The sequence below is a fragment of the Phascolarctos cinereus genome, unplaced genomic scaffold (assembly GCF_003287225.1).
Source record: "Phascolarctos cinereus isolate Bilbo 61053 unplaced genomic scaffold, phaCin_HiC Scaffold_2;HRSCAF=192, whole genome shotgun sequence".
NCBI classification, from domain to species: domain Eukaryota; kingdom Metazoa; phylum Chordata; class Mammalia; order Diprotodontia; family Phascolarctidae; genus Phascolarctos; species Phascolarctos cinereus.
Window position 1 is genome coordinate 363,285,041 of NW_027555625.1, and position 15,863 is coordinate 363,300,903.

The 15,863-nt window shown below is 39.1% G+C and overlaps 1 pseudogene; it reads right to left on the reverse strand.

Annotated features, from left to right (window-relative positions):
- Window positions 1-9,335: 9,335 nt before the first annotated feature.
- Window positions 9,336-10,211, reverse strand: LOC110222413 (small ribosomal subunit protein uS5 pseudogene; annotated as a pseudogene).
- Between the last annotated feature and the right edge of the window lie 5,652 nt (window positions 10,212-15,863).

Consider the following 15,863-nt stretch of genomic DNA (forward strand, 5'->3'; position numbering starts at 1 on the left):
TTTTCTTTAAATGTTTGGTAGAATTTGCTTGTGAATCCATAAGGTCCTGGGGTTTTTTCTTAGGGAGATAACTGATGGTTTATTCAATTTCTTTTTCTAAGATGGGGGTGTTGAAGTATTCTATTTCCTCCTCTGTTAATCTGGGGAATTTATATTTCTTTAAAAAATATTAATCCATTTCACTTACATTGTCAGATTTATTGGCATACAATTGGGCAAAACAGTTCCTAATAGTTGTTTTAATTCCATCACCATTGGTGGTGCATTCACCGTTTTCATTTTTGATACTGGTTATTTTTTTTCATCAAATTATCCGTGGCTTTATCTATTTTTTTTTCATAAAACCAGCTTTTAGTTTCTGACCATACCACTAATTGGCTTGTGCTAGCCAAAATAACAATAATAATAAAAACAATGACCTGGAGGCTAACCTTCTATTTGTTGATAAGCATATCTTCATTTAGCAGGGATGGTCATCAGACAATAGAGATTTTTCAATGGTTCCATAGGCAAAGCCTTTCCAGCTTTGTAGGTTCTATCAGAAATTTAGTTCTGCTAGTAGACATCAATCAATCAACAAACTTTGATTAAACATCTCATATGTGCTAGACATAGTGTCAGGTACTGGGAATACAAAGAAATGAAAACGTGCCTGCTCTTTAAAAAGTTTACATTCTAGGGGCAGCTAGGTGGTGCAGTGAATAGAGCTCTGGTCTTGGAGTCAGAAGGACCTGAATTCAAATCCAGCCTCAGACACTTAACACTTACTAGCTGTGTGACCTTGGGCAAGTCACTTACCCCCGATTGCCTCACCAAAAAAAAGCAAAAAAAAAAGTTTACATTCTACTAGGGGAAATAAATCTCAAAAACACCAAGATGGTAGCTGAGAAGATAGAATTAGAAAAGATATAGATTTTTACATGTTGTACAAGAAGAATTAAATTTATTCCACTTAACTTCCTCAGGTAACAACTAGAAGCAATGAGAGGATGATGTAGAGGGGCTGATTTAGGCTTAATATAAGGAAAACACTTCTTAACAAATTGAAAAATAGGACAAATTGCTTGGGTAGGTAGCAATCTCCAGACTGCTTTAAAGAAAGATGGGATGGTTACTTGTAGGGGATATTTTAGAAGGAATTTGTGATCATTTATGAGGTGGGTTAGATAATGTGATGACAAACTCAAATAGAACTAGTTCCTGCTGGCACATATTGATGTAGAAAACCACAAATTATCATTATCTATTTTTATTATATTTTTATTTATTTTGCTAAACACTTCCCAGTTACATTTTAATTCCAGTCAATTGGACTTGTCCAGTGAGCCATGAATTCAACACTTCTAGATTAGATAATGACTGAAATTCCTTCCAGCTCTGTGGATACCTCTGTCCTACAAATGGGGATTGGAAGAAAACATAAATGAACAATGCGTATGAGTTGTTTTGACTACTACTACTGCTGCTGCTAATTCTGCTACTACTACTACCACTATCACCACCACTGCTACTATTAGTTGCTATACTTATTACTACTAAATATTGTCTGGTGTCAATACTAGTCATTATGAAGAAAATGATTTGTAAACCTCAAAGTGCTTTTAAAATGTAAGTTATTGTTAAATGACCATTTGTTCAATATTTTAAGAATTTATGACTTTATCAGTGTGGATATTCCCTCCACTGCCTTGGATCATAATATCTCCACCCCATAGCAAACAGTTCCACTGGTTGCTGTGGGGGAAATATTATTTTTAGCTGGGCAGACTTGTGTTGATGAGCTTCTCTGAACCTAAAGGATCATGTATTTAGAGCTAGAAGGGATCTTAGAGTCATCTAATCATTCCTTTCATTTCACAAATGAGAAAACTGGAGCACAGAGAAATAAATTGACTTGCCCTAAGTCACACACATAGGATATGAACCCAGAGCATCCAGAATACAAATTTGGTGTCTTTTCTAGTGTATCATGCTGCCTTCCCTGAGTGATCACTCAGAACTCTAGGAACACCACTGTCCCATCTTGTGTGTGTGTGTGTGTGTGTGTGTGTGTGTGTGTGTGTGTGTGTATACATAATTGGTGCTTAAACATTGAAAAATCTGATACACTTTACTGTCAAAGTGTTAGGGTAATCAAAATAGTTGAAATTTCCATCATCTTTTTTTCCTCGCCTTGGTCCAAGCCAAGGATTTTATTTGGTTCAGGAAAATCTCAGTGAGAATCAAAAGATCATAGATTTATAGCTGAGCGGGACATTAGAGGCTACCTAGTCCCTCATTTAAACATAATGAAACTGGGCCTAGAGGAGTTTGGTGACATGACCTAAAATCATACAGGTACTAAAGTTTAGAGCCAAGATTAAACCTCAGGTCGTCTGTCTCTGGATCCAGTGTTCTTTCTGTTGTACCATGCAGCCTCTACTAATGGAAGTAGTCAACAACTATTCTATAACTTGGACAGAGCATAGCCAGGGACACTAAGAACATGCATAACTTGCTTAAGTTCATATAGACAGCATGTGTCAGAGTTGGGACTGGAATCTGGATATCTTGACTTGAAAGTTGTCACTTTTTTCAGTCTCCCAGATAGTAGTGGTGACGTATACATGTATGTGTAAGAATGGGAATGCATATTTGTGTGTGAATATGGTGGCAGGGACTACATAGATGGACTTAAATACCTCTCTAGGTCTCAGTTTATTCATCTGTTAAGTGAAGTCTTGGTGTGTGTGTGTATTTGTGCTTGTGTGAGGGAGTTCAAACTAGGTGATTTCAAAGGTATCTTACAGCTCTAAAGTCTAAGAACCTATAAGTGGGCTATGGAATAATGTAGTATTTGGGGCTGAGGAGACTTGGGTTTGTATCTCAATCCTGTGATGGTATAACTTTGGACTCTGGACTTCAGTATCCTCTTCTGTCAAGTAAGTACATTTTTCTAGATCAGAAGTTCTTCAACTGGGGTCCACAACTCCTAAGGGCTTCAAGGATAGATTTTAGGGAGTCTATGAACTTAGATGGGAAAAGAATACATCTTTATTTTCCCTAACCTCTTACTGAAATTTAGCATTTTCTTGCATTTTCAATATAGGCAACAAAATATGATTCTGGAAAGGGATTCGTAGGCTTCAGTAGACTTCCTAAGGCTCCATGATACAAAAAGGTTAAGAACCTGTGGTCTAGGTGATCTTTAAGGTTTCTTTCCACCTTCGAAAGTATATATTTGTTTATGATCTATGCAATGATATAGCTTAAGTAGATATTTGTTAAAGGGAACAATTCCTTCTAGGAATAGAACTGTGTGTGTGGGGTGGGGGGGAAGTAGGGAGATGGAAAAATGTTTCTAAAACCAGTGCTATGAATTGAGTGCCAAAGGGATTGCAAAGCAGAATTTCTGTTCTAGCCCTGGTTTACCTGGTCTCCCACGACAACAGACTTGATGGCAGCCAAAGAGCTCATATGGCAGCCGAGCGTGACCGTCGACATCAAAGTGGGAATACCACATTTTGATCCAGACTTTCTCATACCTGTCAGGGCAAAGGCATGAATGTGACCACCCCGGGAATTCAAAGGAGTTCTTAAAACACACACACACACACACACACACACACACACATACACACAAACACACACATACATTGAAACAAAGGTTCACACACTCGCACACATACAACCCTGCTTGTCGTTTTAAATGAAAATAGAAGTCTAGACATCTTTTCTTCAGAATTCTTTGCTGACCTAATTATTCAGATCCTGTGCTTTATTTTGCTCTTTTCAAAGAAGAAGAAGAATAGTTAATTTCCCTTAATGGAATAATTGAATGTCATAATTGTTTTTTACATTTCAACAAGAATGTTTGAGTTAAGCTGCTGTCTCTCTGTGTAGAGCTGTTAATAACCAGGCTGCTCACACAGGGCATTATATTCTCTCTTTTTGTTTCCTTACTGGACTGTCTGGGTTAGCTTTTGGAGGCTGGGGAAGGTTGTTTTTTTTTTTACAGGGTGCGGGGGGTAGAGGGAGGAGACAGTTGTGGTTAATAACTGTTTTGGTCTTGGGTGTTCTGAACAATATGATGATTTATCTTTAATTCATTACTCGTCCGGGATGAGAGCCACCCGAAATTGGACAATGTGCAATGACTTTTTGTTTTCCCTCTCATTTTTTTCTCTTCCTGATGAGAGAGTGGAATCAAGGAAGCGCTCTAGCTAGATGGTAACACTATCACTTACATCATCATTGTCACCATTATATGACATTCAGCCCAAATTCCTCAGATCTCATTATCATCATCCTCATCCTCATCATTTTCATCATCCAGCAAATTCAAATATATATAGTCAAATATACAGCAAGCACCCTCTACGTCATGTGCTATGTTAGATGAAATTAGACAAAGTTTTATGCTATGAGGGCAATCAACTAGTTATCACCATTATTATCACTAGCATCACCATTACCATCATTCCAATTCTCTTGATAATTATCATTGTACTTAACATCCCAACTACTGTTACCCTCATCCTCACCACCACTACTACCATCACCATCATCTTCACCATCACAATCATTACTTTTCCCACCATCACATTATCAACATAATCACCTCCCATCGTTACAGTTCTTACCTACCATCAACTGTCACAATGATCACCATTGCTATCATCCTCATCATAACCATTCATTGGTTTCCTCCACTTGCTGAGATACCCTGGCCTAATCAGCATAGCCATCTTTCTTGTAATTTCATTCCTTTCTCCACCAGGGATAATGAACCTCCTGGTTCAGACCTTCAGTAATCATGTTTCTCATTCCAAGGTTTTTGTCCCATCCAACTTTCAGTCCTTTCCCCCTTGTGGAGCTGCCTGGATTAGAGAATGGATGAAGCTATTGTCACTATATACATACCCAGTCATCCAATAAGGCCACCCAGAAGAATTCTAGGACACTAAGGCCTAGCCAGCATGAACATCTTGCTATCTTCTTCAATGCCACACACATTCCTCTCTCCATTACTTCCTTCTCACCCCACCACTCATGTTGCCTAATGCTTTTCACTTCTCACTTTGTTTGAGAACAGTAATCAAATTAATATTATCATTGCTATTAAAAAGGCATGCAAATCTTATGTCTGTTGGTTCTACTCAGGACCTCTATGACTACCTAGATTAAGGTTCCCTTCCATGTATACCATTCCCCCACATGCATTCTATCCTACTAGCAGAATGTAAACTCCTTGAGGGAAGGAACTATCTGTCTTAGTTGTTTATTTTTATCCTTAGCACTTAGCACAGGGTGCTTAATAAGTGCTTCAAAACTAATCACCACCATTCTTTAAAGTCTCTTATGGCTCTAAATTTTACTGTTATAACCACCACAATTTCTGCCATTTTGTTCTTCTTCACCACTATCACCACTATGCCTATTGCCATCCCCATAATAATTGCCCTTATCATCCCCTTGGTCATAAACAGTTATTGGATATATATAATGTACAGAGCTGTGTTTTGGGTTCTAAGTTTACAAAGAGACATGAGATATTCTGTCTGCCCTTAACAGCTTTTAAGTTAAATAGGACAGGAAAATAATGGAGTAATATGTCAATAAATTGGTAAATTCTATATGAGTGGCAAAGGGAATGGCTGCTATAGGAATGTGGAGGAGGAAGAGATTAATGCAAAAAGTAGATTTCTGTAAATATAGAATGTACATTAAGGTATTAGAGCTAGAAGGGATGATACAGATCATCTAGTTGAAACTCCTCCATTTTACATATGATGAAACTGGGACCCAGAAAGGAAAGAGGACTTTCCTAAAGTCAAACAGTAAATTTCTGCCATATCCAGGCTTAGAATCCAGTAGATGGCTCTTAGACTCATAGTCTTGTGTTCTTTTCTCTAAAGAATCTGCTTGTTGTAGAAATGGGAATTCTAGAACAGAATCTAACAACTACATTAAAACTTTCTCTTCTTTAAAAAGTAATATATTTTGATTTTCATCACATTCATTTCTAAAGAAATCCTTCCCTCTGTAATGAAGAATAAAAAGGACAGAAAAAAAAAAACCAGTTCTGCAAAGCCATTCAGAACTTCAGTTGAGTGTGAAAGCATATGCAGTGTACCATATCCAAAACCCCCCATATCTGCAGAGAAAGAAGAGAAATGCATTTTCTTATTGCTGCTTTAGGACCAAGCTAGGTCATTATGATTACATGATGTTTCTCTAGTTACCAAGTCATAGGATCATAGTTATTTAATTGGAGTGGACCTTAGAGATAATGCAGTCCAAGTCTCGCACTTTTGATATTAAACCATGGTGCCTTTCCTAGACAAGTACCAAAGACCCTTCTAGCACTCATGTCCTATACCCATATGATTTTGAGCGTTGTATTGTTTTGCATTGAACTGGGAAAACATAAGGGTCTTTTAGTCAATGTGGTATCTGAAACTGATTGGTGGTAATAGAAGAGCTGGGAAATCTAGATTCTGACTTCTCACCTTGATGATAATTCACTGCGTAATCTTAAACAAGTGATTTGTCCTCCTTCAGCTTCAGTTTCCTCATTTGGAAAATGAAGGGGGCAGTTAGATGATCTCTAAGGCTTTAACATTCAGTATTCTTTTATTCTAAGATCCTTTCAGCTCTGCACTCTGTGATTCTCTGAGACTCAATCTGAAGAGCTGAATATAGGGTGAGGATGTAAACATGGAACTTTCCTTGAAACTTCTCCACCATAACTTCTCCAGCAGATAAATTATAAAAGCTCATGCTCATGAACAGCTACCAGCTAGATCTTTCTCTGCCTTCATCTTTGCCATAAAGTTATTCTACTTAAGGCTTAGGGCATCTCTAAAATAAGTTTGTACATGGTGATGTTTGGGCTAGTAGAAATGAAACGGTTAACTATGTGGATTATGGATTCCATTCCCTTTCATAAAATGATATGGTAGATACAGAGTTAGCTTTAAAGCCAGAAAGGCATGGATTCAAGTCTTGTTCCTGATACCTACTTTTTTTTATGACCAGGTACAAGTCAATTAACCTCTCAGTGTTTTTATTGTTCTTATTGTTTAGTTATCTCAGTCATGTACAACTCTCCACCACTCTATTTGGGGGTTTTCTCCGCAAAGATTCTGGAGTGGTTTCCTATTTCTTTCTCCAGCTCATTTTATAGATAAGGAAACTGAGGCGGGATTAAATGATTTGCTTAGGGTCACACAGCTAGTAAGTGTCTGAGGCTGGATTTGAGCTCTGGAAGATGAGTCTTCCTGACTCCAAGCTCAGTGCTCTATCCACTGTACTTTAGTGAGCTCTTTAAGAATGTTTGCTGCAGGGAAGGTGCTCTAAGTTAATATGATTTAAAGGTATTTAAATTAGTTCTGCATTTATCAATTCCACTGCTGAACTGAAGTAAGAATTCACTAAATGGCAGCAGGTGGCCTGATAGAATCTAGCTACTATTATTTCTGAGATGTTTACAGGTATGAACTGAAGCATTGGAATCATAACATGATAAGTCTTAATAAGGAAGCATAGTAGAATGGATAGATTAGAGTTTTAGATTTCAAGTTGGGAAGACCCAAGTTTAAGTTCCACTTCTGACATGACTTGTGGGATCACAAGTAAATTGCAGGACTGCTTGGAGCCTCAGGCAACTTACTGAAGACTTATCTACTAAGTTGTAGGCATGTTGTGATCTTTGTTACTAGAAGGCTCTTCCACATCAGGGCAATTGTAGATAGTATCTGAAGTCTGACTTAATGGAAACATTCATTCTTTAAAAACAAGAGTGTGATCTAGAATGCTGGAATGTGATGACTCCCTCTTCACATTTTTTTTTTAAGCACTCTGTTGAGATTTCCCCTTTGCACTTCATTTCTACCCAGGAGAAACAGTATGGTGTGGTAGAAGAAGCATTGATCTTAGAATCAGGAGATGGCCCTTCCACTCTAAGCTCCAAGTACCAACTATGTGACCATGGATAAGTTTCTTCATGTCTCCAAGTCCCAGTTCTTCAGTGATAGAATGGGTATGACAATACTGATAACTTAAGTATTTTGTAGGGTTGTTTGGAAGAAGGTAATCTGTGAGCCTTAAAGTACTATATAATTGTGAATTGTTATTTTATTCACCCGCATACACTCCACTACAAGCCACTTGACTCCACTCCTGTATAATCTCACATCTTTGTGGCATGGGTTCTTGAAGGCAATGTAGGTGGTGGACAAGCTCTGTTAAGTTTTCTTAAGCTATAAAGGCTTTGAGTATCCATGACCAGTGACAGTCTATATGTCTGCTATCCACCAACAAGTCTAGCTAGGCCCAGAGAAAAGCTTATCCACAGGTTGCCTATAAAGTGATAGTTTTTTTTTCAGCCATGCAGTATTTTTTTTCTCCTTTTCATAAAAAAAAAAAAAGGTTGTCTTAGCGCCTTTTGAGTTTGACACTACAGATGTCTTCCACTTATCTCTCACAACAATTTTTGAAGACTGTCTATAAAACTAGAGAAAGAAGATGGTACATACTACCGGTGAAGGAAGCACACAACTGCATAATCATGGATCTTTAAAATCTTCCCAGGATCATAGATTTGGAGCTGGAAGCGGTTTTAGATGTTGTGTATTTCAACTCTTTGATTTTATACATGAGGAAATTGAGGTCTAGAGAGGTTAAATGTTTGTCCCCAGGTCACATAGATAGTAAAATGGAAAATGTAGGATTTGAACTTCAAAACAAGTGCTCCTACTATAATCATATATTTTGTTTTTTGCCTTTTGGTGAGGAAATCAGGGTTAAGTGACTTGCCCAGGGTCACACAGCTAGTAACTATTATGAGGCTCAGATTTGAACTCAGGTCCTCCTGACTCAAAGGCCAGAGCTTATCCACTGTGCCACCTAGCTGCCCCTGCCTATAACTATGTGTTGAAGAAGTTTTGTGTACCCTGTTAAACCTTTTTGAGGACATTATTTCCTTTGAGGGTCATTTTTTTCCCTTTGTATCCCTAGCACCTAACACAGAATTGCACAAACTTAGGTGATTGTCTGATGAATTCAATTGGCTTGAGTTGGTTTAGATTGGAAACCTGATGAGGTTACCCAAGAGGGCAATCAAATTTTTGCTGTGCTAGCTGTGAATTGCCCTTGTAGAGATGGGTAAAGGAGAGTATCTTGGTGTCTTCAGAAACTCTAGCTATAGGGCTAGTATCAGAAAGAATTGGCTCAGTCAGCTTTGTAGACATCATCCCCTGATGATCAGGAGAGGTTCCTGGACTGACTTATTTGGATCATTATTATTATTTTTTTAGCAGGTATAGTTCAATTTATTTCTTTATAAAAAACATCTATGTGGTTGCCACAGCAGCTGCCTGGGTCCTCTGGACAGACACTGGAGTGTAAGTCTTCACAAGATGGTCGGTGAATTCCTGGTAGGGAGACTTAGTGAACACAGTCTCCTCCCGCAGGTCTGGGGTTAGATAGCTGTATGTTTTGGAGATGGCATCAAAGGTAGCTTTAGCAAAGTTGCCCAAAGTAGCAGTACAGACCCTTGCAGAGGTGTAGCAGCCAATTCCAGCCATCATCAGGAGCTTCTTAGGCACAGGAGCTGAGACGATGCAGGTACCTCTAGGGACGGGGATCAGGCGCACCAAAACCGATCCACATCTCCTAGTGACCTTGCAGGGCACTGTGTGAGGCTTGCCAATCTTGTTCCCCCAGTAGCCACGTCCAGGGACGATGGACAGCTTGGCCAGAATGATAGCACCACGAATAGCTGCGGCCACTTCCTTGGAGCACTTGACACCCGGGCCAAAATGGCCATTGTAGTCACCGATGGCCACAAAAGCCTTGAACCTGGTACGTTGTCCAGCTCTAGTTTGTTTCTGAACAGGCATTATCTTCAGAACCTCATCTTTCAATGTAGATCCCAGGAAGAAATCTATGATCTCAGACTCCTTGATAGGAAGGGAGAAAAGACAGATCTCTTCCAAAGACTTGATCTTCATGTCCTTGACTAGCCGGCCTAGCTTAGCGACAGGAATCCACTCCTTGTCTTCAGCGTTTTCTCCCCGGGCGCCGCGGCCGCGGCCACGGCCTCGACCATGGCCCCGACCTCGACCTCGGCCCCCACTGCCGAAGCCGCCACGGAAGCCACCTCGGCCTTCGACTCCGGAGCTCCGGGGGCCTCCCGCTCCTCCTGCAGCACCGGCGTCGTCCACCATTTGGTGTTAACTAGAAGTAGAAGCAGAAGCATGAATCTTCATTGGACATTTATACAATGGCTAGAAAGCAATGCGCTTGTCATCTAGGGTCCAGATCACTGCATGAGGTCTCTGTACAAAGGTGCTTATGCACCACTAGCTGAGACTCCCTCGGCTTCCCAAGTGGCTCCTTGTTGGTCCAGAAGCGTTGTTTCAGCTTTTTTTTTTTCCTCAAAGTTGCCTAATAGACTTCAGTGAACTAAGTAGCTTATAACACACGCTTCACAACTCCAGTCAATGATAATAATAACGATAATAATAAAATGATCTAATACTTGCGAGACACTTTCTGCACAACAATTCTGTGAGCTATGTTTTGCAAACATTGTTACCTCCCTCCTTTATATGTGAGTTAACTCAGATTCATAGATTCTAAGTAATATGTCCAGAAGTACACTGCTAATAAGTGTCAACAACCTAGGACTGAAGCCTAGATCTTTCGACTTCCATTTGACTATTTTTTTTTCCTTGTCTTCCACCACCTTCCTTCCCCCAAAATAGCACATTTGTCTGTGTATGTGTTGTTTTCTCAGAGTAGAATGGAAGCTTCTTGAGGAGCGGACTCTTTTTATTATTGTCTTTGTATCTTCAGTGCCTAGTAGTTCCTGACTCATAATAGGTGCTTAATAAAATGCCTGTTGGATTGGCTTAAATTAAATTCCACTTCCTTTTTCCTAATTAGACCCCCTCAATGAAATCCTTACATTCTTTTTTCTTCTCCATGGCCCTTGCCTTCACTTTCTTTTCTCCAGCTACCCACCACTGATTGCAGTCCATTCCTGGGCTTCTGCCCATATTCTCCCAACCTGATTTCCTCCAGCAGAACCACATATTTATAGCAGATTTTGAAATGTCATTCATGTCTAATGCTGAGGATACATCAGCAGGCTCACTTTCTGGTTTTCATATGTGTGCATGGCTTGAATTTTTTTTTTAAATCAACCCCCAAAGATCATAAGACATACTGTCAGCACTTGTGACACTTGATTGCCAGTGTCTGTGAATCCTGGGGCTCAGAGAGAAAGGAGACATTTTGCTGTGCACAGCTTGAGACAGTTTTCTATCTTACTTTTCCAGGATTTTTTCAGTCTCGTGGGGATGCATGCAGACATAGTAATAATGATAACTACCATTTCTTGAGTTGGTGAAAGTTTACAAAGCATTTTGTTCACAAGATCCCTGTAAGGTAAGTAGGTAATGCAAATCCCATTACTCTGTTTCAAATCAGGAACCTGGGATTTGGCAAAGTTAAAATGACTTGTCTATGGTCACACAGCTCTTTAGGGATAGGATTGGGACTACTATTTCAACTTCTTGACTCATAAATGAATATGACTCATAAAAGAAGAAGATGAACAAAACTGAAGTAATGTTTTCATAAAAACCCAAATATTACCATGTGGTAGGAAGATGCTGGATTTGGAGTCAGAAAACCTGGATTCATATCCTGCCTCAGATACTTACAACCTGTTGGACCTAAGTCAATTCCTTTACCTTTGTGGTCCTTAGATTCTTCACTTATAAAATGAGGGAGGGGTTGAACTAGACTTCTAAGATTCTTTTTCAGTCCTGAGTCTATGGTCCTACTGAGGGCTGAAGCACATATTTTAACACGTGGAACAATTGTACTTTATTACAGAGAGCTCCAAGGGAAAATCCAATTCTTCAATGGGATGGGAATTTTATTGGAAGCAACATTGCTTTCGACAAGGCAATGTTTATTAACTTGAGCTTGGAAATCTTTTCATTAGACAGGGTTCCTGGTATAGGATTTTTAATAATTGCATCAAAGGGTTATAGGATCATAGATTCAGAGCTTGAAGGGCTCTTCTAGGTCACCTAGGTCAAATAATTTATGGCATATGTTCCATGATGTCTATTACGTCATACTAAGTTAACTATGTTTCCTTTTAACATAGGGTTATTAGACAAGTTGATCAAGGGATTGGCATGGCTACCATGTATCACAGTTTCAGCAAGATAAAAAACAACAACAACAAAATGAAACAAGCAATAACAACAAACATTTCTTGAAATCACTGACCCAAAAGACTTAAAAGTTGGAAAGGATATCAAAGGGTATATAATACAGTTGTATCAAACCAAGTACCTGCTGACAAGCTACCACTAATGAATGGTCCTCCAACATATGCTTGAAAACCTCAGCAGAGAATACACCCTTTACTACTTTGGGACATCCCTAATTTAAAGGAAGATTTCATTTTTTCTTCCAATCAAGCCTAAATCTGTCTCCTAAGGCAAATTTAAATGTTTTGCTCCTACTTCTGACTTTGGGGAAACTATGCAGTAAAAGTCTGCTTCTTTTTCAATGTGACAGCTCTTCAAATACTGACTTCTACCATGTACCACCAAAATTCCTTCAACCAGTCCTTGAACGACATATCCTTCCAGTCCACTCATCCTCTTTGAATTTCAGTCCAAGTTGTCTATGTCCTTATTAATATGGAGTGTCTAGAATTGAACACAGCACTCCTGATGGGGTCTGACCAGTCCAGAGTAAAAGGAAACTCTTATCTACCCTGTTGTGAACCTGATTATTCTTGATGCAACCGAGGAAAGCATCAGCTTTTTGGGGCTACCATATCACATTGGCTATTGATAGTGATTACTTATAGTATTACATTGATTACTTATGGTTACTTATAGCCATCTACAGAAACACTTAGATCTTTTTTCACAGAAACTGTTGTCTAGCCACACCTTCTCCATCCTGCACCTGTGAAACTCTTCAAAAACACATCTAGGAGTTTATATTTATTCCTATTAAATTTCATCTTTCTAAATCTGGCCTATTGTTCTAACCTAATTCTGTAATATACCATTTATACTATCCAGGGGCGTGGTTAAATATTTAACAACCATCTCTTAGGGAAAAAAAGTAATGACATACTTTTATGTTTAATCTGTTTTATGGTCATGAGCTGAGTGGCTTTACACCTTAAAATAAAGTTTTATTGTATTTAAAAAATACATAAAAACCATTCTGAGCTTGCCTGCCCTGTACAAAAATAGGTAGCAGGACATATTTATCTCTCAGGTAGTAGTTTGCAGACCCCCTAGTCTAGACAATCAACAAAAGAGTAAATCAAGCTGAGATTTGTAACTTTGGAAGATTTCTGATTTCCAAGGTTTAAATGCTCACATTGAACATTTAAGGATGGGCTCTGGGTAGTCAGTTGGAAATAAATCCAACATACTCTTGTGTTATCCCTCCCTGCTTTATGTTGTCTGAAAATTTTACAAGCATTTCTTCGATTTGTTGTTGATGTCCAACTCTTCATAACACCATTTGGGGTTTTCTTGGCAAAGATACTGGAGTGGCTTGCTGTTCCTTCTCCAGCTTATTTTACAGATAAGGAAACTGAGATAAACAAGGTTAAGTGACTTGCCCAGGGTTGCACAGCTAGTTAATATTTGAGGCCACATTTGAACCAAGGAAGATGAGTCTTCCTTATTCCAGGCCTGGCACTCTATCCACCACCTCTTCAATAATTTTGTCCAAATCACTGTTAAAAAATGTTGAACAGCACAGATCCCAAGGGTACTCTACCAAAGTCCTCCCTCCAAGATGACATCGACTCAATGATTTCCTTGGAGATTAAATAGAGAAACAAAGACTAAATGATAGTTGAACTGGTAGAAGGCTGAAGGATGTTATTCAAAGTGTTGTTAAATGGATCAATGTCTACTTGTAGAGAGTTCTTTGTGGTGTGCTCCAGGGCTCTGAACTTGGCCTTCTTCTGTTTAACATTTTCATTATTTACTTGGATAGAGATCAGATTTATGGATGGGACAGAACTATGAAGAATAGCTAATACTTTGGAGGAATGGCTCAAGGTTTAAAAGGATCTCTACATTAGAATGGTACACCAAATCTAATAAGATGAAATGTATTAGGAACAAATGTGAAATATTATATTTAAGTTTTTCTTTGACTACTTACATGAATATAGGATGGAGGACACATGCTTGACAGAAGACTATTTGGAAAAGACTAGGAGTCAATATTGTGATGTGGCTGCTCAAAAAAAACCTAAAAAGCTTATGTCATCTTATGCTATGTGAATAGAGCTATGGTGTCCGCATCAAAAGATGATAATTCTATTACTCTGTGCTTTGGTTACACTGCCAACCAATTGACTGGCAAACACTGATTAAATGCTTCCTATATACAAGGCACTATGCCAAAAACTAGCGAAATGAAAAGAAAAATACAAACCCTCAAGGAGCTTATATTATAAATGGAAAGATAAAAAGTCTATCTATCTATCTATCTATCTATCTATCTATCTATCTATCTGTCTGTCTGTCTGTCTGTCTGTCTGTCTGTCTGTCTGTCTGTCTGCCTGCCTGTATGTCTTCCTGCCTGCCTGTATGTCTGCCTGTCTGTCTTTCTATTTAAATTCTATTGACTGAAACATCCTGTATTAAATCTTTACTATCTGTTACTACTATTAAATCCTTAAAGTACAAGCACTATACACAGACATTTTGGGAGGGAATACTCTGGTAGTTTGGGGGACCATGAGGAGATTCATATAGAAGGCTATTCTGGAGCTTCTGAGAGCCAGAAGCAAGGAGGGAGCATCTTTTTCTTTTTGACCAAAGGAGATGTGGTGACACAAAGCAGATAGGTGCTGAAGTTGCCCCACTCCAGTGCAGCAGGCTACCTCAGGGCTTGAGGAGAGTGCACAGGGCTTTTCATTCCCCATAAAGGATTAGCAGCCAAAGCAGGCAGTGACTTGTGAGCACATTTGAACTGCTAGCTCCAATTACTGATGCTGGGAGAAAGCACAGGGTGTGGAGGATGACTGCCAGTTCAATGACTTCATAAAAGCACAGATATTCAATTCTGGAAATTACCTTAGAGATCTTCTAGTCCACCCAGCTCATTTGACAGAAAGAAAATGAGACCAGGAGAAAGGAAATGAGTTGTCCAGGGTAACAAAATAAATATGTGTCATAGATAGGGTTTGAATCCAGGCCTTCTGAAAAATATATTAGTCCCAGAACCCAGTGGATAAAGAGGGGAATGGGTGGGAGTAGAAAAGAGGAAAGGAGAGGAGAGGAGAATAAGGGAGAGGGGGATCAATGAGGAAGGGAAAGAGAGAGGGTGGCAGAGGAGAGGAAAAGAAGGGAAAAAGAGAAAGTGGATGGAGGGAAGGGGAGGGGCTAGGAAAAGAGAGGCGACAGAGGCCTGAGAGTAATCGTCTGGAACAAAGCTTCTGAGGTCTTTAAAGAATGTAACCCCACAGGTTTCCATTTCTGCCTGAAGGTGAGCCCAGATCTGGGGAGCCACAATAAGCCCAGTTAAAGTTAACATAAATCACAAGCCTACAGTGATTTACACACTTGGTTTAAGGGCTTCCCTCCCCTTTTTACATTTCCTAAGTTACATACAGTTTTTTTCCCCTTTTCTCTTCTGTTCTTTTTTCTTCATCTTTTTTTTTTCTCCCTTAGGTAGGAGACTCAGGGAAAGTGTGGGAACCTTAAAGTCCATGGTTAGTCTTAGGTTTATGGAGAAACAAACTTGTCAGTGGAGAGCAAATGCTCTGACTTGTTTCTGTTGTCTTTTATCTGATGAGTTCATGA